This window comes from Scyliorhinus canicula, chromosome 27 (genome assembly GCF_902713615.1).
Source record: "Scyliorhinus canicula chromosome 27, sScyCan1.1, whole genome shotgun sequence".
Classification (NCBI taxonomy): domain Eukaryota; kingdom Metazoa; phylum Chordata; class Chondrichthyes; order Carcharhiniformes; family Scyliorhinidae; genus Scyliorhinus; species Scyliorhinus canicula.
This window is the reverse complement of record NC_052172.1, coordinates 16,439,381-16,462,029: the sequence shown is the minus strand read 5'-3', so window position 1 is coordinate 16,462,029 and position 22,649 is coordinate 16,439,381. Positions and strand designations below refer to the sequence as shown.

The following is a 22,649-nucleotide window of genomic DNA, read 5'->3' as shown; positions in this document are numbered from 1 at the left end:
AGGTGCTTGGCCGAAAATTAACCTTTCCTCATGACCTCACCAAGACGTCAACCAAAGAGGAACCTTCACTCTGGCAGTTAAGAATCTCAGTGCGAGAGCCAGAAACGAAGGCCCCAGGTTAATTGGGTGCATTGACCCTTTGCAGGAAACACATGAACAGAGCTGACTCGAGTTGGGCTGGGCCCCAGGACGTAACCCAAGGACTGGGACAAATCAAGCCAGCCAAATGGCGATGATGGTGATGGATATTTTGCGAATGACAGCAATGGGCTATTAACCCCATCACCTTGTGCTCGAGAGAGAGAGAGAGAGAGAGAGAGAGAGAGCAAGCAGGGCGGCGGCCCATCCACGGCTGCCGTGGTGATGGTGAGAGCGACCATAGTTCACAGAATTTACAGTGCAGAAGGAGGCCATTCGGCCCATCGAGTCTGCACCGGCTCTTGGAAAGAGCACCCTACCCAAGGTCCACACCTCCACCCTATCCCCATAACCCAGTAACCCTACCCAACACTAAAGGGCAATTTTGGACACTAAGGGCAATTTAGCGCGGCCAATCCACCTAACCTGCACATCTTTGGACTGTGGGAGGAAACCGGAGCACCCGGAGGAAACCCACGCACACACGGGGAGGACGTGCAGACTCTGCACGGACAGTGACCCAAGCCGGGAATCGAACCTTGGACCCTAGAGCTGTGAAGCGATTGTGCTATCCACAATGCTACCGTGCTGCCCACAAAATTGTGAGCTGAACCAGCCCACAGGGGCTAGTTCAGCTCACAAGGCTAAATCGCTGGCTTATAAAGCAGACCAAGCAGGCCAGCAGCACGGTTCGATTCCCGTACCAGCCTCCCCGGACAGGCGCCGGAATATGGCGACTAGGGGCTTTTCACAGTAACTTCATTGAAGCCTACTCGTGACAATAAGCGATTTTCATTTTTCATTTTCAAAATAATTCTTCACGAATTTGCGTGTCATCCTTGCTAATCTTCTCTGTATCGTTCCAATTTTAGTACATGTGCTGCCGTGAGCCCCCAGCGGTGTACCGACGGGCTAGAGAATTTGAAAATGAATCTCCTGAGCACCCACAGGCGAGAAAAACTCTAGCTGCGTTTTTTTTTTCCTTCAGCGGTTGATGGCATTTTTGAACGTTTAAGGCGTAGCAGAGTGAGGTGACGCATTTCGGCAGGAAGGATAGGAGAGGCAATGTTGACTAAATGGCGCAGTTCGAGTGGGAAGAATCTTGTGCCCTCCCCCCTGACAGGTTTGGTGGTGGTGGGGGGGGGCATCTATTTGAACGGGAGGCTGGTAGGTAGGGTCCCAGCGGAAGAATGAATGAAAGATTGATCAAGTTCCGCTACGCAGCAAACACTGCAGACCGGGAAAAGGCGTAAAAAGAGACGGGCACAAGAATCAGAGCGGAGATGGGAAGACGAGGGGCGCTGAAGCTCGCGAACACGCGGCTGCCCCCCCCCCCGCGCCCACATCACGTCCTCCAATGTGGGTTGTCAACCTCTTCCGTCCTCTTGGCTCAGGGTTTGTTCGTCACCAGGCCGAGTTCCACCGGGGCCCAGCCCATGTCCCAAACACCAACCCTGCCCTCTTCCCGCTGTAACATCCAGCCATTTCCCAGATGTCTCACCCACCCTTCCTGCCCCTCTTCCCAGCTGTTTATCGGATCACTTCCTGCCTTCTGTTCTCAACGTGACCTTCACGGTTCCAAAGACTTTGCCTCTTTCCAATCTCTCCTTCCTTCCGTTCAGGTTGAACTGGCCTTCCTGTAGGCCTGAAATTTTTTCCAGCGCTTTGCGAGGGTGAAGGATTGCGATTTAATGAGAAATATTTTTCAAATATGGCAAAGTTACTGAGAATTGAGTGGACGAGGCCCGGCAGGCAAGGCTTACTCTCAAACACCGGAGGGAAAACACAAGCAGAGAACTGCATTTATGTACCGCCTGTCACAACCCCAGAGCTCACCAAAGCTAAGTTATCACCTTTGCAGTGTAGTCACTGGCAGTATGAGGCTATGACCCCTGGTTCTAGATTCCCCCCCCCCAGTCAGAGGAAACATCCCCGTATCAAGTCTGTCTGGCCCCGTCAGAATTTCCTCTCTGCGTGGTGAGTGACTTGGAGGGGAACCTCCAGGTGGTGGGGCTCCCAGGTGTCTGCTGCCCTTGTCCATTTAGATGGCAGAAGTCCCTGCTTTGGAAAGTGCTGCTCAAGGAGCCTTGGTGAGTTGCTGCAGTGCGTCTTGTAGATGGTACACACGGCTGCCACTGTGTGTCGGTGGTGGAGGGAGTGGATGTTTGTGGAAGGGGGCGCCAATCAAGCAGGGCTGCTTTGTCCTGGATGGTGTCGAGCTTCTTGAGTGTTGTTGGAGCTGCGCTCACCCAGGCAAGTGGAGCGTCCATCACACTCCTGACTTGTGCCTTGTAGATGATGGACAGAGGGGGGGGGGGGGGGGGGGGGGGGGGGGGGGTTCAGGAGGTGAGTTACTCTCCGCAGGATTCCCAGCCTCTGACCTGCTCTGGTAGCCACAGTGTTTATATGGCTGGGTCCAATTCAGTTTCCGATCAATGATAACTTCCAGGATATTGGTGCCATGGTGTGGTCATTCACTGAACCATAAGCCAATCAGGCAGTGGCAGCGCGGGGCTCTCCTGCCAACAGGCAGACCACCTCCCCTACCTCACCAAGATTCTGCCCCGAGAGTGGGACTCAAACCCAGAGCTTGTGGCTCAGAGACAGGAACACAACCCACCCCCACCACAAGGCCTCAAACTCTGGTCTTTCCAGAGCGACTCCTCCCTTAGACCCACTGTCCCGCTGTATACGCCCCGCCTTATGGAGTTCCCTCCCGAAAACCCCTCCGCCTCCCCACTCCTCTCCTGTAAGACCCTCCATGACACACAGCCCTTGGATCAGGTTTTATGTTAACCTCCCCACTGGCCCTTCCCCGGCTCTCCTCTGACACACGCTGTGGGACGTGCGTCTCCATCAAAGATGCTCTTAGAAATGCCGGCCATTATCTATCAGAGACAATTTAATCGACGCAATCTTGGCTCTCCCTCTCTTTAAACGGGATTCTGTTGAGAGGTGACCCACTCTAATGGGGGACCATTGCAAGACTTTTTATCAAGATCAGGATTCTGATGATCTGCCTCCCTCTTTTTAAAAAGAAAGGCTCGCGTTTAAATAACACTTTTCTTCACCGCCAGATGTCTCAATGCGCTTTACTGCCGATTAAATCCTCTTTTGATAGGAAGGGAGACAGCAGTTAGTTTGTGCTGAGTAAACTCCCACACAGAAGCAATGTAATAATGGCCCAGTTAATCTGCTCTTTATGATGTTGATTGAGGGATAAATATTGGCCAGCGCAAAGGGGATAAAGTTTCACTGCTTCACTTCGGAATCGTGGCCGTGAATCTTTTATGTCCACTGCAGCAGGGAGATGGGGGTCTCAAATTAATGTCTCATAGAGACAGCACCTTGGACAGTGCAGTGTTCCCTCAGTATGTGCTGGAGTGTAATGAATGTTCCCTCAGTATGTGCTGGAGTGTAATGAATGTTCCCTCAGTATGTACTGGAGTGTAATGAATGCTCCCTCGGTTTTGTGCTGGAATGTAATGAATGCTCCCTCGGTTTTGTGCTGGAGTGTAATGAATGCTCCCTCAGTACTGTGCTGGAGTGTAATGAATGCTCCCTCCGTATTGTACTTGAGTGTAATGAATGCTCCCTCAGTACTGCGCTGGAGTGTAATGAATGCTCCCTCAGTACTGCACTGGAGTGTAATGAATGCTCCCTCGGTATTGTGCTGGAGTGTAATGAATGCTCCCTCAATATGTGCTGGAGTGTAATGAATGCTCTCTCAGTACTGTGCTGGAGTGTAATGAATGCTCCCTCAGTACTGCACTGGAGTGTAATGAATGCTCCCTCAATATGTGCTGGAGTGTAATGAATGCTCTCTCAGTACTGTGCTGGAGTGTAATGAATGCTCTCTCAGTACTGTGCTGGAGTGTAATGAATGCTCCCTCAGTACTGTGCTGGAGTGTAATGAATGCTCCCTCAGTACTGTGCTGGAGTGTAATGAATGCTCCCTCAGTACTGCACTGGAATGTAATGAATGCTCCCTCAGTACTGCACCGGAGTGTAATGAATGCTCCCTCAGTACTGCACTGGAGTGTAATGAATGCTCTCTCAGTACTGTGCTGGAGTGTAATGAATGCGCTCTCAGTATGTGCTGGAGTGTAATGAATGCTCCCTCAGTATGTGCTGGAGTGTAATGAATGCGCTCTCAGTATGTGCTGGAGTGTAATGAATGCTCCCTCAGTACTGCACTGGAGTGTAATGAATGCTCCCTCAGTATGTGCTGGAGTGTAATGAATGCGCTCTCAGTATGTGCTGGAGTGTAATGAATGCTCCCTCAGTACTGTGCTGGAGTGTAATGAATGCTCCCTCGGTATTGTGCTGGAGTGTAATGAATGCTCCCTCCGTATAGTACTGGAGTGTAATGAATGCTCCCTCCGTATAGTACTGGAGTGTAATGAATGCTCCCTTGGTACTGTGCTGGAGTGTAATGAATGCTCCCTCAGTACTGTGCTGGAGTGTAATGAATGCTCCCTCGGTACTGTGCTGGAGTGTAATGAATGCTCCCTCAGTACTGTGCTGGAGTGTAATGAATGCTCCCTCAGTACTGCACTGGAGTGTAATGAATGCTCCCTCAGTACTGTGCTGGAGTGTAATGAATGCTCCCTCAGTACTGTGCTGGAGTGTAATGAATGCTCCCTCGGTACTGTACTGGAGTGTAATGAATGCTCCCTCAGTACTGCGCTGGAGTGTAATGAATGCTCCCTCGGTATTGTGCTGGAGTGTAATGAATGCTCCCTCCGTATAGTACTGGAGTGTAATGAATGCTCCCTCAGTACTGTGCTGGAGTGTAATGAATGCTCCCTCAGTACTGTGCTGGAGTGTAATGAATGCTCCCTCAGTACTGTGCTGGAGTGTAATGAATACTCCCTCAGTACTGTGCTGGAGTGTAATGAATGCTCCCTCCATATTGTACTGGGGTGTAATGAATGCTCCCTCAGTACTGTGCTGGAGTGTAATGAATGCTCCCTCAGTACTGTGCTGGAGTGTAATGAATGCTCTCTCAGTACTGCGCTGGAGTGTAATGAATGCTCCCTCAGTACTGTGCTGGAGTGTAATGAATGCTCTCTCAGTACTGTGCTGGAGTGTAATGAATGCTCTCTCAGTACTGTGCTGGAGTGTAATGAATGCTCCCTCAGTACTGTGCTGGAGTGTAATGAATGCTCCCTCAGTACTGTGCTGGAGTGTAATGAATGCTCCCTCAATATGTGCTGGAGTGTAATGAATGCTCTCTCAGTACTGTGCTGGAGTGTAATGAATGCTCTCTCAGTACTGTGCTGGAGTGTAATGAATGCTCCCTCAGTACTGTGCTGGAGTGTAATGAATGCTCCCTCAGTACTGCACTGGAATGTAATGAATGCTCCCTCAGTACTGCACTGGAGTGTAATGAATGCTCCCTCGGTATTGTACTGGAGTGTAATGAATGCTCCCTCAGTACTGTGCTGGAGTGTAATGAATGCTCCCTCAGTACTGCACTGGAGTGTAATGAATGCTCCCTCAGTACTGTGCTGGAGTGTAATGAATGCTCCCTCAGTATTGCACTGGAGTGTAATGAATGCTCCCTTGGTACTGTGCTGGAGTGTAATGAATGCTCCCTCAGTACTGTGCTGGAGTGTAATGAATGCTCCCTCAGTACTGCACTGGAGTGTAATGAATGCTCCCTCAGTACTGTGCTGGAGTGTAATGAATGCTCCCTCAGTACTGCACTGGAGTGTAATGAATGCTCCCTTGGTACTGTGCTGGAGTGTAATGAATGCTCCCTCAGTACTGCACTGGAGTGTAATGAATGCTCCCTCAGTACTGTGCTGGAGTGTAATGAATGCTCCCTCAGTACTGTGCTGGAGTGTAATGAATGCTCCCTTGGTACTGTGCTGGAGTGTAATGAATGCTCCCTCAGTACTGTGCTGGAGTGTAATGAATGCTCCCTCAGTACTGTGCTGGAGTGTAATGAATGCTCCCTCAGTATGTGCTGGAGTGTAATGAATGCTCCCTCAGTACTGCACTGGAGTGTAATGAATGCTCCCTCAGTATGTGCTGGAGTGTAATGAATGCTCCCTCAGTACTGTACTGGAGTGTAATGAATGCTCCCTCAGTACTGCACTGGAGTGTAATGAATGCTCCCTCAGTACTGTGCTGGAGTGTAATGAATGCTCCCTCAGTACTGCACTGGAGTGTAATGAATGCTCCCTTGGTACTGTGCTGGAGTGTAATGAATGCTCCCTCAGTACTGTGCTGGAGTGTAATGAATGCTCCCTCAGTACTGTGCTGGAGTGTAATGAATGCTCTCTCAGTACTGTGCTGGAGTGTAATGAATGCTCCCTCAGTACTGTGCTGGAGTGTAATGAATGCTCCCTCAGTACTGTGCTGGAGTGTAATGAATGCTCTCTCAGTACTGTGCTGGAGTGTAATGAATGCTCCCTCAGTACTGCACTGGAGTGTAATGAATGCTCTCTCAGTACTGTGCTGGAGTGTAATGAATGCTCCCTCAGTACTGCACTGGAGTGTAATGAATGCTCTCTCAGTACTGTGCTGGAGTGTAATGAATGCTCCCTCAGTACTGTGCTGGAGTGTAATGAATGCTCCCTCAGTACTGCACTGGAGTGTAATGAATGCTCTCTCAGTACTGTGCTGGAGTGTAATGAATGCTCCCTCAGTACTGCACTGGAGTGTAATGAATGCTCTCTCAGTACTGCACTGGAGTGTAATGAATGCTCCCTCAGTACTGCACTGGAGTGTCGGCCTTGCTTTTTCTGCTCAAGCCCTGTGACCATGTGGGTCAACAGCGAGAGTGTCACCAACTGAGCAACGGCTGATACACATACCGATTTCAAAGAGATTCTGGTAGCCAGACTTCCCTCTGGAAAAGGAATCGAATAGCGAGATCCCTCTACAGCAGGGATTCTGACGTCAGGCTCACTATAATAGGGATTGCGATTGGGAAGCTCCCTGCTTCCTGCTGTGGGATTGTACAGCTGGAAAGTTCGAGATGAGCTGTCATCAGCTCCAGGTGCCCGTATTTTAGTTTTGAGTGCATCGGGTTCCCTCATTGGTCCTTATCTTTTCCTGCAACAGTGTTCCAAAACAAAAAGCTGATCTGACCGAGATTATCAGAGGTCACGATCGAGTGTGCCAGAGAGGACAGAACCCTGTGCAGGCAAAATGTGGGACGGATGAACTGGTGGTGCTTTGACTTGAGAAATCCCTCACACGCCTCCACACGCAACCCGCCCAGGCTGGCCAGCAACATTGTGCCGTGATTGTCCTGATCCTCAAACCCATCAACCTTCAGCTGAGGTGCCCAAGGGGGCAACAATCAAATGATAATGGCAGGCTTACAGCACAGACCGAGGCTGCTCAGCCCCCTTTGTCCATGCTAGCCCTCCCCTCCCCAATAGCGCAACTCAGCTAATGCCACTTCTCGACCTCCAACCCCCCCCCCCCCCATCACCCTGTGGCTAATAATAATAATAATCTTTAGTGCCACATGTGGGCGGCACGGTAGCACAGTAGTTAGCACTGTTGCTTCACAGCGGCAGGGTCCCAGGTTCGATTCCCGGCATGGGTCACTGTGCAGAGTCTGCACATTCTCCCCGTGCCTGCCTGGGTTTCCTCCGGGTGCCCCGGTTTCCTCCCACAAGTCCCGAAAGACGTGCTTGTTAGGTGAATTGGACATTCTGAATTCTCCCTCCGTGTACTCGAACAGGCGCCGGAATGTGGCGACGAGGGGATTTTCACAGTAACTTCACTGCAGTGTTAACGTCAGCCTACTTGTGATAATAAAGATTATAAAAAAACAGTAGGCTTACATTAACACTGCAATGGAGTTACTGTGAAAAGCCCCTAGTCGCCACACTCCGGCGCCTGTTCGGGTACACAGAGGGAGAATTCAGAATGTCCAATTCACCTAACAAGCACGTCTTTCGGGACTTGTGGGAGGAAACCGGAGCACCCGGAGGAAACCCACGCAGACACGGGGAGAACATGCAGACCCCGCACAGACAGTGACCGAAGCCAGGAATCGAACCTGGGACCTTGGAGCTGTGAAGCAACAGTGCTAACCACTGTGCTGCCCATGCTGTGGATTCTACTCATCTGAAAAAGATGGTCCACTTCCCTTTTTGAAAGCTCCGATTGATTCTGTCCCCCCCCCCCCCCCCCCCCCCCCCCCCCCCCAGCCCGGTCCACATCCCAGTGCATTCCTGAGGGGAGGCAGTGGCTCAGTTGGTTTGTCACAGGACCGGTAATCCTGCCACCCAAGGTTAACGCTCTGGGGAACACGGGTTCGAATCCCACCCCAAACAGGCGGTGAAATTTGAAGTCAATTTTTTTTTTAAAGTCTGAAATTAAAAGTCTAATTATGTTTATTAAAAACCCATCTGGTTCACTAATGTCCCCTTTAGGGAAGGAAATCTGCCGTCCTTACCCGGTCTGGCCTACACGTGACTCCAGATCCCACAGCGATTGGGCCGACTCTTAACTGCCCCACTCTGAAATGGCCAATCACGACACTCAGTTCTAGGGCAATTAGGGATGGGCAACAAATGCTGGGCCCAGCCCAGCGAAGCCCACATCCTGTGATTCATTTTTTAAAAACAACTTTATGCGTAAACAGGTTTTTCCCTTTGTCGCCTCTGGTTCTTTGCCAATCATCTTGTAACATAGAATCCTTACAGTGCAGAAGGAGGCCATTCAGCCCATCGAGTCTGCACCTCTCAAAGAGCACCCTACCTAGGCCCATACCCCTACCCTATACCCGTAACCCAGTAACCCCACCTAACCTTTTGGACTCTAAGGGCAATTTATCATGGCCAATCCACCTAACCTGCACATCCATGGACCGTGGGAGGAAACTGGAGCACCTGGAGGAAACCCACACAGTCATGGGGAGAACGTGCAGCCTCCGCACAGTCAGTGACCCAATGCTGGACTTGAACCCAAGTCTGTGAGGCAGCAGTGCTAACCACTGTGCCACCGTGCCGCCATTATCTGGGTGCACAACGTGGAACTTTCCTCGATAACCTTTTCTTTGGATCAGGAATATTTACTCGGGATGCGTTTCTCAGGAAATGAACATCCCTTTTTTTAAAAACGCCTTCACCTCCCGTGTCTGGACCGCTCATGACTTTGAGCAACCCCGTTGAAATCTCCACTCGACCATTCTTCACACAATTGTCTCCAAGGGTGATGAACTGTCGCTATGACGATAGGTTGGGGAAGTTGGAACTGTTTTACTCGGAGAAAAGGAAGCCGAGAGGAGACTCGATGGAGATATTCAAGAACCTGAGGCCTCTGGACAGGGTGAATAGTCAGAAACCGTTCCCGCTCAAAACAAGAACTAAGGGGCTCAGATTCAAAATAAGGGGCCAAAGGAGTAGAGATGACGTGAGGGAAAATGTTTTTTTTCACCCAGAGGATGGTTGGAGTCTTGAACGAACTTCCTGAGAACGGCAGAGGAGGTTCTAGGTATACGAAGGGGAATTGGATTGTCATCTGAAAAGAGTGGCCATACGAGGTTACGGGGATAAGGCAGGAGGAGTGGGAGTGGGTAGAATTCTCTGTCAGAGACCCAGTGCAGGCTGGATGGGCCAAATGGCCTCCTTCTGCCCTGCAAAGATTCCGTGGCCTTCTCCTCTCTGAGGGGGACAGACCCAGCTTCACAAATCCACATAACTGAAGTGTCTCATCCCTGGAAATCTTTTTCTCCACCCTCTCCAATACCTCAACATCCACCCCAACCGTCTCAGAGCCTTATGGCCGTTGCCGTGGTGACAAATCGTCCACCAACCTGGGGTGAAGACGGTTAGAAGGGGATTTTCTTTTGCCCCGCGACTCATTCTGAGTAAATATTCTTGACCAGAGGAAAGTTCCAGAATATCCACCCAGCCCCGGCCCCACGACTCTGGGCACAAAATGGCCTCCAGGGCCCTAGCAACACGGAAGCCGTTAGTTACCAAGACCACAACACCTTGCACTCGTAGATGATACCGTTAACCAAGAGAAGCATTTTAGAAGGCTTCACCAGTCCAGCAACAGAATCAGCCCTGCACCAAATAAGGAGATGTTAGGACATTGGTCAAAGACATGGATTTTAAGGCGATCTTTTTTTTTAAAAGAGAGGAGCAGAGAGATTGAGGGAGAAAATTCCAGAACTTGGGCCTTGGAAGGCGAGGCCACCATTGGTGATTGGAGGTGAGGGTTGGAGCCCAGGAATAGAGGAACGCAGAGATTCCGGAGGGTTGTAGGGATTCAAGGTTAGAGAAATAGAGAGAGGGGGAGGGGGGGGGGGGGGGGGTTGGGGAGGGGGGGGGGGGGTGGCATGGGTGAGGCCATGGAGAGGGTTAAGGATGAGAATCGCGACGCTGACACGGGTGAACCTGGGGATTTGGTGTGCGTGAGGACGCAGCCAGCAGTGTTTCAGACCAGTTAAGTTAACTGCGGGATTAGAGAATTGGAGAGGAGCCAGAAGAGCATTTTAAGAGGTTTGGAGCTGACAGAGACATGGATGTGGGTTTCAGTAGCAGAGATACTTAGTCAGCTTTGGAGGTTGATCGATATAATAGAAGTGTAATCTCCTCCCCCATAGAGATCTCTACGTTTCCCCCTTATCCTGCTTTCTTCCCTTAATCACTCCTCCCACCAATCGTTTTTGGCCACCCCTTCAGCCAGAAACGCTGGGACTTTCTCTCCTCAACCTCTTTGCCTCTCCACGCTTCTCGTGAAGAAACCGCTTTAAAAAAAACACACACAAGGCAGCACGGTGGCACAGTGGTTAGCATTGCTGCCTACGGCGCTGAGGACCCGGGTTCGAATCCCGGCCCTGGATCACTGTCCGTGTGGAGTTTGCACATTCGTCCCGTGCCTGTGTGGGTTTCACCCCCACAACCCAAAGATGTGCAGGGTATGTGGATTGGCTATGCTAAATTGCCCCTTAATTGGAAAAAATAATTGGGTACTCTAAATTTTTTTTTTTTGAAACCACACCCTTTTTGACCAATCTTCTGACTTCTCCTGTGGCTCAGCATTGACTTATGTGTCCCTGGAGTGGGAATTCTGTGCAACGGGAATGATTAGGAAGGGGTTTCTTTGTTGGAATTCTGTAGAATGAGAATTGAATGGTAAGAGGTTTAATTTGTTGGAATTTTGTTCAATGGGAATGAATGGGAAGGGGTTTAATTTGTTGGAATTCTGTACAATGGGAATGAATGGGAAGGGGTTTAATTTGTTGGAATTTTGTTCAATGGGAATGAATGGGAAGGGGTTTAATTTGTTGGAATTCTGTACAATGAGAATTAAATGGGAAGGGGTTTAATTTGTTGGAATTTTGTTCAATGGGAATGAATGGGAAGGGGTTTAATTTGTGGAATTCTATACAAATAGAAATGAGTGGGAAGGGGTTTAATTTGTTGGAATTCTGGACAAGTGGAAGTGAATGGGAAGGGGTTTAATTTGTTGGAATTCTGTACAAGTGGAAGTGAATGGGAAGGGGTTTAATTTGTTGGAATTCTGTACAAGTGGAAGTGAATGGGAAGGGGTTTAATTTGTTGGAATTTTGTTCAATGGGAATGAGTGGGAAGAGGTTTAATTTGTAGAATTCCGTACAAATAGAAGTGAGTGGGAAGGGGTTTTATGAAAACTCAGGAGGCCACAAGAAGGTAAGTTAAACAATATTTAATTAGTCAACAGAAAGTAAAGGCCTCAATGCAGCTGACAGGCAAACGTCCGAGTCGGGACTGCAGGATGTGTCGGTCCCATTCTGAGCCATTGTAAAGGGTACATTTCCGAGGCCTGGCTGGGCAGGCCCCTGCCGACTAGTGGGGGGGGGGGGGGGGGGGGGGGGGGGCTCAGAGTGTACGAGTGCCGTGGGGAGATCTATCGACGTGTCCCTGAGTGTCTCATGAGGGTTATTATAGGTTTAATTTGTATGAATTCTGTGCAATGGGAATAAATAGGAAGGGATGTGGCCTTTTGAAACTTTGTACTGGAATGAGTTTGTATTTCCCTCGGCCAACTGTGTTGGTCTCATCTGTTTTGCTCTGAACTCAGCCGCAGCTATTCTGTTGCCAAGACAGTAATGGGATCGTTTTCGATATTTAATCTATCTTCCTGCTTGAAATAGAGACAGTTTTCCCTCCGGATCTGTCTGGTGTGGTTAGCTGAGAGCTCTAAGTGGACAGTTGCAATACTCTGAGCAGTGCCAAGTGTTTCAACACCTCTTGCGTAGCGTTTGGAGCCACCCTGAACCTCTAGCTCATGCTACTGGCTTTACCTGGATCACAGGATGGAACCATAGAATGCTTAGTCGTAGAATGGCCGACGCTGGGCGGCACGGTGGCACAGTGGTTAGCACTGCGGTCTCACGCCGCCCAGGTCCCAGGTTCGATCCCGGCCCTTGGGTCACTGTCCGTGTGGAGTTTGCACATTCTCCCCGTGTTTGCGGGGGCTTCGCCCCCCCCCCCCCCCCCCCTCCCCCCCACAACCCAAAAGATGTGCAGGTTAGGTGGATTGGCCAGGCTAAATTGCCCCTTAATTGGAAAAACAAAGAATTGGATACTCTAAATTTATTTTTAAAAAAGATCCAGGTTACTCTGAGGGATCCATTGATGGATTGACTACTGGACATGCCACCGAGGGTTATTTAAGAGATTTCCTCTCAAGGGTATTAGAGTGGATTAGCTATTACAAATGTAATTTACCTTATAAAGGTGCACTGACCAATAGGAGTGTCATTCAGAGATTGGTAGATTAACTAAGATGGGTGTTCCTTAATTTGAGAACTGGGAGCAGGCGTGGGTAATAAGGTCCTTTGCCAACCACCAAAACAAAATGGCTGCTGTTAGAAACAATTCCGCAATTGGGCAGCACCTGCTGGACAATCCTGAGTGCGGCAATGGCTACACTAACAATTAATTTAAGATAATCGGCCGAGCTCGTGGTCTATTTATGCCTGCTCGAAGGAACATACATTGATACACTGGGACCCATCCTCTGCAAACAAAAGGAATATGTTCAAGTCGTGTGCTTTTCTTAAATTACCTGGGAACTCAGGGAGCCTGTGGCTGCTTTCTTCATGGCAACATCGCGACCAATCAGAATGGAACTGCCAAGCGATTGGCTCCCTTTCCATCTGTGGTACAAATTGTCGTGATCATTTGAAATTTGGTATTCTCATGTTTGTAAGACAAAACATGTCTTACATGTTACATGAGGGGTGGGCGGGGGGCGGGGGGGGGGGGGCGCTGAGATTCCCAGCCCTTCCCGCCAGAGGGATTTTTCAGGAAGATCCCGGACCGAGATTTCATAGACGTGACGGACTGGCATGTATAAAATGAATGGCCACATGGGGTGGGCAGTCGAGCAATTCAGAGGAAGGGCTTGACCTCAAATTCCTCTGAATATCTGACTTGAAGGATGGGTGGGGCGGGGAGGGGGCCGGGAACGGAAATGCCGAGGGATGTAATAGTCCTCGCCTGTTGCCCGCTCGGTGTTGCAAAACTCATAACAACACCAACAAAATCAATCTTCCATCAGGTACAGTGACCAGCTGTTTTCAAAGACTGCCATTCAAAACAGTGGGCCTTGTGAACTAGATTCTGAGTTAAGTGTCTGCAAGGGAACACTAGGTTTTTAACCTCAAGTATTCTTGGCAATGTTGCCGAATCAAATATGCCCTTCAGTTCCCCGTTTCTATGTCTATTAATGAGAAGAGAGAGAGAGGCAGCACGGTAGCATAGTGGTCAGCACGGTTGTTCCACAGCTCCAGGGTCCCAGGTTCGATTCCCGGCTTGGGTCACTGTCTGTGTGGAGTTTGCACGTTCTCCTCGTGTGTGCGTGGGTTTCCTCCGGGTGCTCCGGTCTCCTCCCACAGTCCAAAGATGTGCAGGTTAGGTGGATTGGCCATGCTAAATTGCCCGTAGTGCCCTAAAAAGTAAGGTTAAAGGGGGGGTTGTTGGGTTACGGGTATAGGGCGGATACGTGGGTTTGAGTAGGGTGATCATTGCTCGGCACAACATCGAGGGCCGAAGGGCCTGTTCTGTGCTGTACTGTTCTATGTTATTAAAGGTAAGGGTGGAGGCGTGGGCTTAAGTAGGGTTCTCTTGCCAGGGGCTGGTGCAGACTCGATGGACCGAATGGACTCCTTCGACACTGTAAATTCTATGATTCTATCGTTACCAATTCCTCACAGACATCACAAAGTTAAAATATATTCTTTTGATATATTATTAGGAATGCGGTGCCTAGAAGGTTATAGGACTGTGCTGCCCAAGAAGCACATCCGATACCGAACAATTGGGTCCTTTGGCAGCACGGTGGCGCAGTGGGTTAGCACTGCTGTCTCACGGCGGCGAGGTCCCAGGTTCGATCCCGGCCCCGGGTCACTGTCCGTGTGGAGTTTGCACATTCTCCCCGTGTCTGTGTGGGTCTCACCCCCCACAACCCAAAGATGTGGGGCCTCACGGTAGCATGGTGGTTAGCATCAATGCTTCACAGCTCCAGGGTCCCAGGTTCGATTCCCGGCTGGGTCACTGTCTGTGTGGAGTCTGCACGTCCTCCCCGTGTGTGCGTGGGTTTCCTCCGGGTGCTCCGGTTTCCTCCCACAGTCCAAAGATGTGCGGGTTAGGTGGATTGGCCATGCTAAATTGCCCGTAGTGTAAGGTTAATGGGGGGATTGTTTGGATGTGGGTTTAAGTAGGGTGATCATTGCTCGGCACAACGTCGAGGGCCGAAGGGCCTGTTCTGTGCTGTACTGTTCTATTCTATGTGCAGGGTAGGTGGATTGGCCACGCTAAATTGCCCCTGAATTGGGAAAAACAAAGTATAAGGTACTCTAAATTTATTTTTTCAAATGAACAATCGGGTCCAAAGAATCAATAATGCACAAAAGTGCGGTACCACCAAAGCTTCCCTCTCCCCAACCTGCCTCCGTTCCCAAGTGGGGAATCTGGAACCCGGGCACACATCCGGGGAAGGGGGCGGCCATTTTGGATGGAGGTGAGGAGCAATATCCACTCAGAGGCTGGTGAATCTTCAGAATTCTCTACCCCAGGGTGTAGACGCTCGGTGTGTGTATTCAAGGCTCTGGGGCGATAGCTTTTTGGATGCTAAGGGAACTGAGGGAAATGGGGATAGCATGGGAAGGTGGAACTGAAATAGATGATCAGCCCAGGCTGGATTAAGGCGGGGCTGAGGGAGAAGATCCGGCCGAATGAAGGTGGAATTGAGGTAGTAAATTAGCCACAGGCTCGATTAAGATAGATGATCAGCCACGGTCTGATTAGCGGTACAGATTCGAAGGGCTGAATGGCCTACTCCTGCTCCTAGTTTGTATGCTCATATAAGCCTTCAGTCCCTCCCCAAATAGTCCCACACCCAACAACGTACATTCTACGTAATATCTTTAACATCTGGGCAGCACAGTAGTACAGTGGTTAGCACCGTTGCTTCACAGCGCCAGGGTCCCAGGTTCGATTCCAGGCTTGGGTCACTGTCTGTGTGGAGTCTACACGTTCTCCCCGTGTCTGCGTGGGTTTCCTCCGGGTGCTCCGGTTTCCTCCCACAAGTCCAAAAAGATGTGCTTGTTAGGTGGATCTGAATTCTCCCTCCGTGTACCCGAACAGGTGCCGGATTGTGGTGACTAGGGGCTTTTCACAGGAACTTCATTGCAGTGTTAATGTAAGCCTACTTGTGACAATAAAGATTATTATTATTGTCAAACATCCCAATTACCCAAATCAACCCCTCCACAACATACATCGGCGTATGACATACATAGATACATAGAAGGTAGGAGCAGGAGGAGGCCTTATGGCCCTTCGAGCCTGCTCCGCCATTCATCACGATCATGGCTGATCATCCAACTCAATATCCTAATCCTGCTTTCTCCCCATAGCCTTTGATCCCATTCTCCCAAGTACTATATCCAGCCGTATCTTGACAATATTCAATGTTTTAGCATCAACTACTTCCTGTGGTAATGAATTCCACAGGCTCGCCACTCTCTGGGTGAAGAAATGTCTCCTTATCTCTGCCCGAAATGGTTTACCCAGAATCCTCAGACTGTGACCCCTGGTTCTGGAGACACCCATCATTGGTAACATCTTCCCTGCATCTACCCTGTCCAGTCCCGTTAAAATTTTTAAACATTTCTATGAGATCCCCCCTCATTCTTCTGAACATCTTTTGGTCCCCACCTCCACAGAAAGGTCGTCCCGCCCACTGGCTGCTAAGCGCGCTGTGGATTCTATCAACTTGAATGTCAGCCGCGATTAACGCTTGAACTATTGGTTCGCTGCGTCGATCCACACATCCGGGGGGGGGACCGGTTGGCTCTGATTGCCCGCATTTGGCGCGTGTGCAAATAATAATTTTAAATGCACCACTCCAGCGCATGATCTTACTCATCCACGTTTTCAACTTGTCTCCAAACGGAATCCAATTTGTAATGTTTCCCCATTAGGAATACCAAAGGGTTGCGTTGCAAGTGAATCGTGTTGGGTCAATCGATCGTTTCATAATTCATTTTAATGTCGCTTCCATTCCGGTCGAAAGAAATTTGTCCCCTTTTTTTTTGGTCAAACTGATGACTGTCGATCGCTGTTAGTCGTCATGAGTGTCTCCTATCTGTCAGAAGTCAGAACAAGGTAGCTGAGTTAACAGAAGCTCAAGCTCACCGGCGCACACTGGAATGAGTCAGTCCAACTATCAGCTCTGTCCGCCTGAGCGGTCACGCTTACTGGAACTGAAGAGGTGTCACATTAAAATGATTTTTCCGCTCAACCAGATTTCCTGTGAGTTTGTCTCCAGCCCCTGTTTAATTCCTAAAGCAAACAGGAGTTGACAGAGAGCCAGATAAATGGATGTTAAAGGTTATTGATAATTATTCCAGGTGTTTAATAACCGGAGTGGACTCCGATGGCTGGCCTTTCGCAAGAAGCAGGCAGGTAAAAATAATTTGAATGCGGCTGAAAGGAGAGACAGCCCGCTGAAGTTTTTCACCTCTCACTCATCAGGACAAACACCAGTCGCGGGATTTTCCCAGCCCCCTCCCCCCCTCTCCCCCACCGCCTCTTTCACCGCGGCAGAGGTGGGCAGCCATTGGCCGGCGGCCAGATCCCTTGGAAAGCAGCGAACCGCGGGCGCAGCGAGGCCGATAGAAGCCGGGGGAGCTTTTCAGTGTGAATCCCGCCCATTGTGGGCGGGTTCACATTTTGGCCAACCTGCATTTTAGAGCGAGACGGCTAGTCTCGCTGTAATATGCAGTTGCCCCAAGTACCCGAGCATTGGGATTGATCCCTTTTTCCCTCAGAGACCTCGGGCGAGCGCCATTCAGTACTGGTCTCTGTTTGTGTGCTGCATAGAACCCTTGGCCGAGTCCATCAGGAAGGATCCGGCTATAAGAGGAGTGACGATCCCAGGCAGCGGAGGCGTGCAAGTCAAGCCCTCCCTGTACACGGACGACGTCGCCGTCTTCTGCTCGGTTCCCGCGTCTGTACGCAGGCTCTTGGACACCTGCGACCAGTTTGAACTGGCGTCAGGAGCCAAGGTAAACCGCGGCAAGAGCGAGGCCATGTTCTTTGGGAACTGGGCCGACCGGTACTTTGTCCCCTTCACTGTCAGGTCAGTTTACCTGAAGGTGCTGGGGATATGGTTCGGAGATGCTGGGGCGTGTACCAAAAACTGGGAGGAGCGCATTGCCAAGGTAAGACAGAAACTGGGCTTGTGGGAGCAACGCTCCCTCTCCATTGCGAGCAAAACCCTAGTCATCAGATGTGAGGTACTCTCGGTGTTACTGCACGTAGCGCAGGTCTGGCCCATTACCCGACCCTACGCCGTGGCAGTCACCCGGGCCATCTTCAAATTCATTTGGAGATCCAAGATGGACCGTGTCCGAAGGGACACCATGTACAAACCTCTGGATAAAGGAGGGAGGAACGTACCCAACGTCTCCCTCATCCTGATGGCCACCTTTGTGTGCAGCTGCATCAGGCTGTGTGTGGACCCCCGGGTATGCAAACACCAAGTGTCACTACGTACTGAGGTTCTATCCCCGGTGATACGAAGGATGGGCCTGGCCTCATTGTCGCGGAACGCTCCAAGTAGTTGGACCGTGCCGTACCACCTGTCCCTCGTGGAAAAAGGTTTGAAGAAAAACACCTTTGACCACAAGGCAATGAAGCAGTGGTCAGCACGCAATGTCCTCGAGGCCCTCAGGGAAAAGGAGACTGTGGAGGACATTGGATGGTTCCCTGAGCCGACTGTCAGAGCCATCTGGCAGAACGCCTCATCACCAGAACTTACAAACAAGCACCAAGACCCAGCTTGGCTGGTGGTGAGAAGGGCCCTCCCTGTCAGATTCTTCATGCACACCCGAAGGCTCAGCGCCGTCGCACGCTGCCCTCGGAGTGGCTGTGGGGGAAATGAGACGGTCACCCACCTCCTTGTGGAATGTGCCTTTGCAAAGAAGGTCTGGAGTGAGATGCAGTGGTATTTGTCAAGGTTCATCCCGAGCAGCTCTGTGACACAGGACTCTGTGGTCTACGGACTGTTTCCAGGGACACACACCGAGACAAACATCAACTGCTGCTGGAAGGTCATCAACTCGGTGAAAGACGCTCTTTGGCCTGCCCGAAACTTGCTGACCTTCCAGTGCAAAGAACTGTCCTCGACCGAGTGTTGCAGACTGGCACATTCCAAGGTCCAGGACTACGTGCTGAGGGACGCACTCAAGCTTGGGGCAGCTGCCGCCAAGGCGCAATAGGGAAAGGCCACAGTGTAAGGTCTGACCAGCAAATGTACACCGAGGGGTGGGTAACTGTGTAAAGTCCCTCGGTCTGGGTCATCAACGCTCCAATGTATAAAAGAAACATGACAATGTAAATATTTAAGAAAGAATTGTAACGTAAAGAGGGATTTGTGTGTAATGTAATCCCAATTGAATGGAAGAAAGCCAAGTGAATGTGTAAATCTGATGGAAATGTACAGTCAAGACAACTTGAAATGTTCTGTAATGTTTATTAGAGATTTTATGAATAAGGTATATTTTTTGAAAAAAAGAAAAACTGGGGCAAAATTCTGCGACCCCCAGCAGGGTCGGAGAATCGCCTGGGGCCGCCGAAAATCCCACCCCCGCCATGGCAGAGATTCTCCGCCACCCGGGAATTGGCAGGGGCGGGAATCACGCGATGGGAGGCCTCTCCCGCCGCCGAGGTTTGAACCACCTCTGGTGGCGGCGGGATCGGCGGCGCGTGCGGCCCCCGGGGTCCTGGGGGGGGGGGGGGGGGGCACGGGGCGATCGGACCCCGGGGGATACCCCCCACGGTGGCCAGGCCCGCGATCGGGGTCCGCCGATCGGAGGGCAGGCCAGTGCCTTGGGGGCACTCTTTCTCTTCCACCGCCGCCACGGCCTCCACCATGGCGGAAGTGGAAGAGAATCCCCCAGCGCGCATGCGCCGGTGGTGATGTCAACAGCAGCTGCCGCGAAGGCCTTTCGGCCAGCCCCGGCGCCGGGCCTGAAAGGCCGCTGGTGCTGCTTTTGGCGTCAGTCAATGTGGTGCCAACCGCTCCGGAGCAGGCCTAGCCCCCAAAGGTGCGGAGAATTCCGCACCTTTGGGGAGGCCCGACGCCGGAGTGGTTGGCGCCACTCCGCTACGCCGGGACCCCCCGTCCCGCCGGGTAGGGGAGAATCCCGCCCCTGGTCTCTGCAAGGTAGGGCCAGACAGAATGGTACACGTGAGGGTCTCCCAGGGGATCAGAGGCTCCCAGAAGCATGCCCTCCAGGCAGGATGGTGCCCTGGCACTGCTGATGGCACCTGGGCATCCTGGCACTATCAAAGTGCCCAAGTGGCACTAGCTGCGGCACTGCCAGGCTACCAGGTTGCTATTGCCAAGGTGCTACACTGGCATTTTTCATGCAGCAGCGATCAGCCCAGGGGTGCCCTGTGTGGATGTTAGGGAGGTTGCGGGGGGGGGGGGGGGGGGGGGGGGGGGGCGCGGTGGGGGGGGGGGGGGGGGGCGGTGGGGGGGGGGGGGGACCCCTCATAATGAGTTGTTGTTTGGGGGGGAAGGGTTGGTTGTCGTGTCAGGGGCACCAGAGATGGGGATGCCATTTTTAAACAGCGTCCCGACCTCTCGCTCCACTAAGGAGTTCCGGCGAATGGAACTCCTCACTGTATAAAATGGGGCGATGTGTGGCCTTGGCCACGAGCTCCTCGCTAAGGCCCCCAATCTAACCGGGGGCACATTAAATAGCGGGGTGTTTCGCTAAATGCGCTCGCTAAGGAATTTTGATCCCATTTAGTTAACTCGTGCCCCAAATTTCAAATTCTCCGGATGGCGCGATAAATAAGTATTGGGTTTAATGGCATTGATCACTGTAAACAATCTGGCTATTTGACTAGGAGAGGGAGTTAACCCTCACTGATCTACACCAACTTGAAAGGACCTGACTGTACAACAATATAAATGGTCCTCTTCTGAGGAAAGGTTGGGGTTGTACCCACTGGAGTTCAGAAGAGGAAGAGGCGACTTGATCGAAACACAAGGGGGGCGAATACCCCGGCTGTTGGAATTCCCTGTCCCTGTTGGCAGCGGGTTTCCCAGCGGTGTGGGAGTGCCTCCGCTGGGAAATCCCACTGACCAGCAGCGGGAGTAGAGAATCTCGCCACCAGGGAGCGTCGCGCCCCCGGGAACCATACGGCTGGGGGACTGGAGAACGCATCCCAAGATTGTGACGGGGTCTGGACAGGGTGGATGTGGAGAGAGGTTGTTTCCCCCTGTGGGAGAATCTCGAACTCGGGGTCACTGTTTACAAATAAGGGGGTCGCCCATTTAAACAGAGGTGAGGGGAAATGTTTTCTCTCAAAGGGCCACGAGTCTCTGGAGCTCTCTTCCTGAAAATCTTATTTGTAAACAGAGGCTGTTTAGCACCGGGCTAAATCGCTGGCTTTGAAAGCACCACAAGGCAGGCCAGCAGCACGGTTCAATTCCCGTACCAGCCTCCCCGAACAGGCGCCGGAATGTGGCGGCTAGGGGCTTTTCACAGTAACTTCATTGAATCCTACTCGTGACAATGTGATTTTCATTTCATTTCATTTCATTTCAAAAGGAGGTGGGATCAGAGTCTCGAGGGGCTGAATGGCCTCCCCCCCCCCCCCCCCCCCTCCTTGCTCCTCGCTCGCCCTATACTCCTGGTGTTCAGCATCAAACTCTCCCCCCAGTACCCGACACTCGAGCCCACCTAAGAGAAAGTTGTATTCAGACACATCCGGCAGAGGAATGGTCAGAGAATCGTAAATCCGGAGCCTTGGAGGTGACGTTCCTTTTTTAAAAGGAGTTTCATTAGCCATACTGGAGTCTTGAATTGCGATATTCCCAGAAATGGGATTGCATTGGGGGGGGGGGGGGGGGGGGGGTCAAGGTCCAATCTTCGCTTCCCCCACCAGCAACTTCACAGTTTAACAGCACTCCCGGTCCCCCGTCACATTTGAAACAGTGTTGGGCCCTTTGATAAAGTAGGGAGCGTTAGCTCTGGAACGTTGATTGGAGAATCCCATCTCTCAGCACGCTGCTTCTACACTGAGAGAAGCTATCAGTGCCACCTGCAGTTATGTGCGAGACTGCAGCGATCTGCGATCCTTAAACAGCCGTGTCCCACCTTCCCGGAACCCTTCCTAAATTGTCATTAGAGGGTCTTTAGGACAGTGACCAGGGCTGTCGAAGGACATTCGCTTGATGAAAAATTGCATGCCACCCTTTTTGTTTCTGATGGGAGAATTCTCAAATGCATTTACACATTACCATGTTCCGAGGGATCTATGTCCAGGGTCAGGCTGCAGGTGAGAACCTAGTGGACAATTCAGTGAGAGGTTTGTTGGGGAATGGGGGTTGATAATAATAATCTTTATTATTGTCACAAGTAGGCTTACATTAACACTGCAATGAAGTTACTGCGAAAAGCCCCTAGTCGCCACAATCCGGCGCCTGTTCGGGTACACGGAGGGAGAATTCAGAATGTCCAATTCACCTAACAAGCACGTCTTTCGGGACTTGTGGGAGGAAACCGGAACGTCCGGAGGAAACCCGCCCAGACACGGGGAGAACAGGGGCAGCACGGTGGCGCAGTGGGTCAGCCCTGCTGCCTCACGGCGCCGAGGTCCCAGGTTCGATCCCGGCTCTGGGTCACTGTCCGTGTGGAGTTTGCACATTCTCCCCGTGTCTGCGTGGGTTTCGCAACCAGAGCCCAAAGATGTGCAGGGTAGGTGGATTGGCCTCGATAAATTGCCGCCTAATTGGAAATAAAAGAATTGGATAATCGAAATTTTTGTAAGTCCAACAATGAGCAGGAAACCCTTGTCATTTGTTGGAAAAACCCATCTGCCGTCCTTACCCGGTCTGGCCTACATGTGACTCCAGACCCACAGCAAAGTGGTTACCACAATTGCCTCACAGCGCCAGGGTCCCATCTTGGGGGTCATGAAAATCGGCCCATAAATTGAAGCTTTTCCTTTTCC

General features: G+C 51.2%; 1 protein-coding gene and 1 pseudogene across 1 annotated transcript in view; one reads left to right on the top strand and one right to left on the bottom strand.

Moving 5' to 3' along the window:
• The window catches only part of LOC119958014 (G-protein coupled receptor 4-like), a 44,285-nt gene that overhangs the window by 5,531 nt on the left and 16,105 nt on the right, over positions 1-22,649 (top strand). The window lies entirely within an intron of this gene.
• Positions 946-1,031, bottom strand: LOC119958027 (annotated as a pseudogene).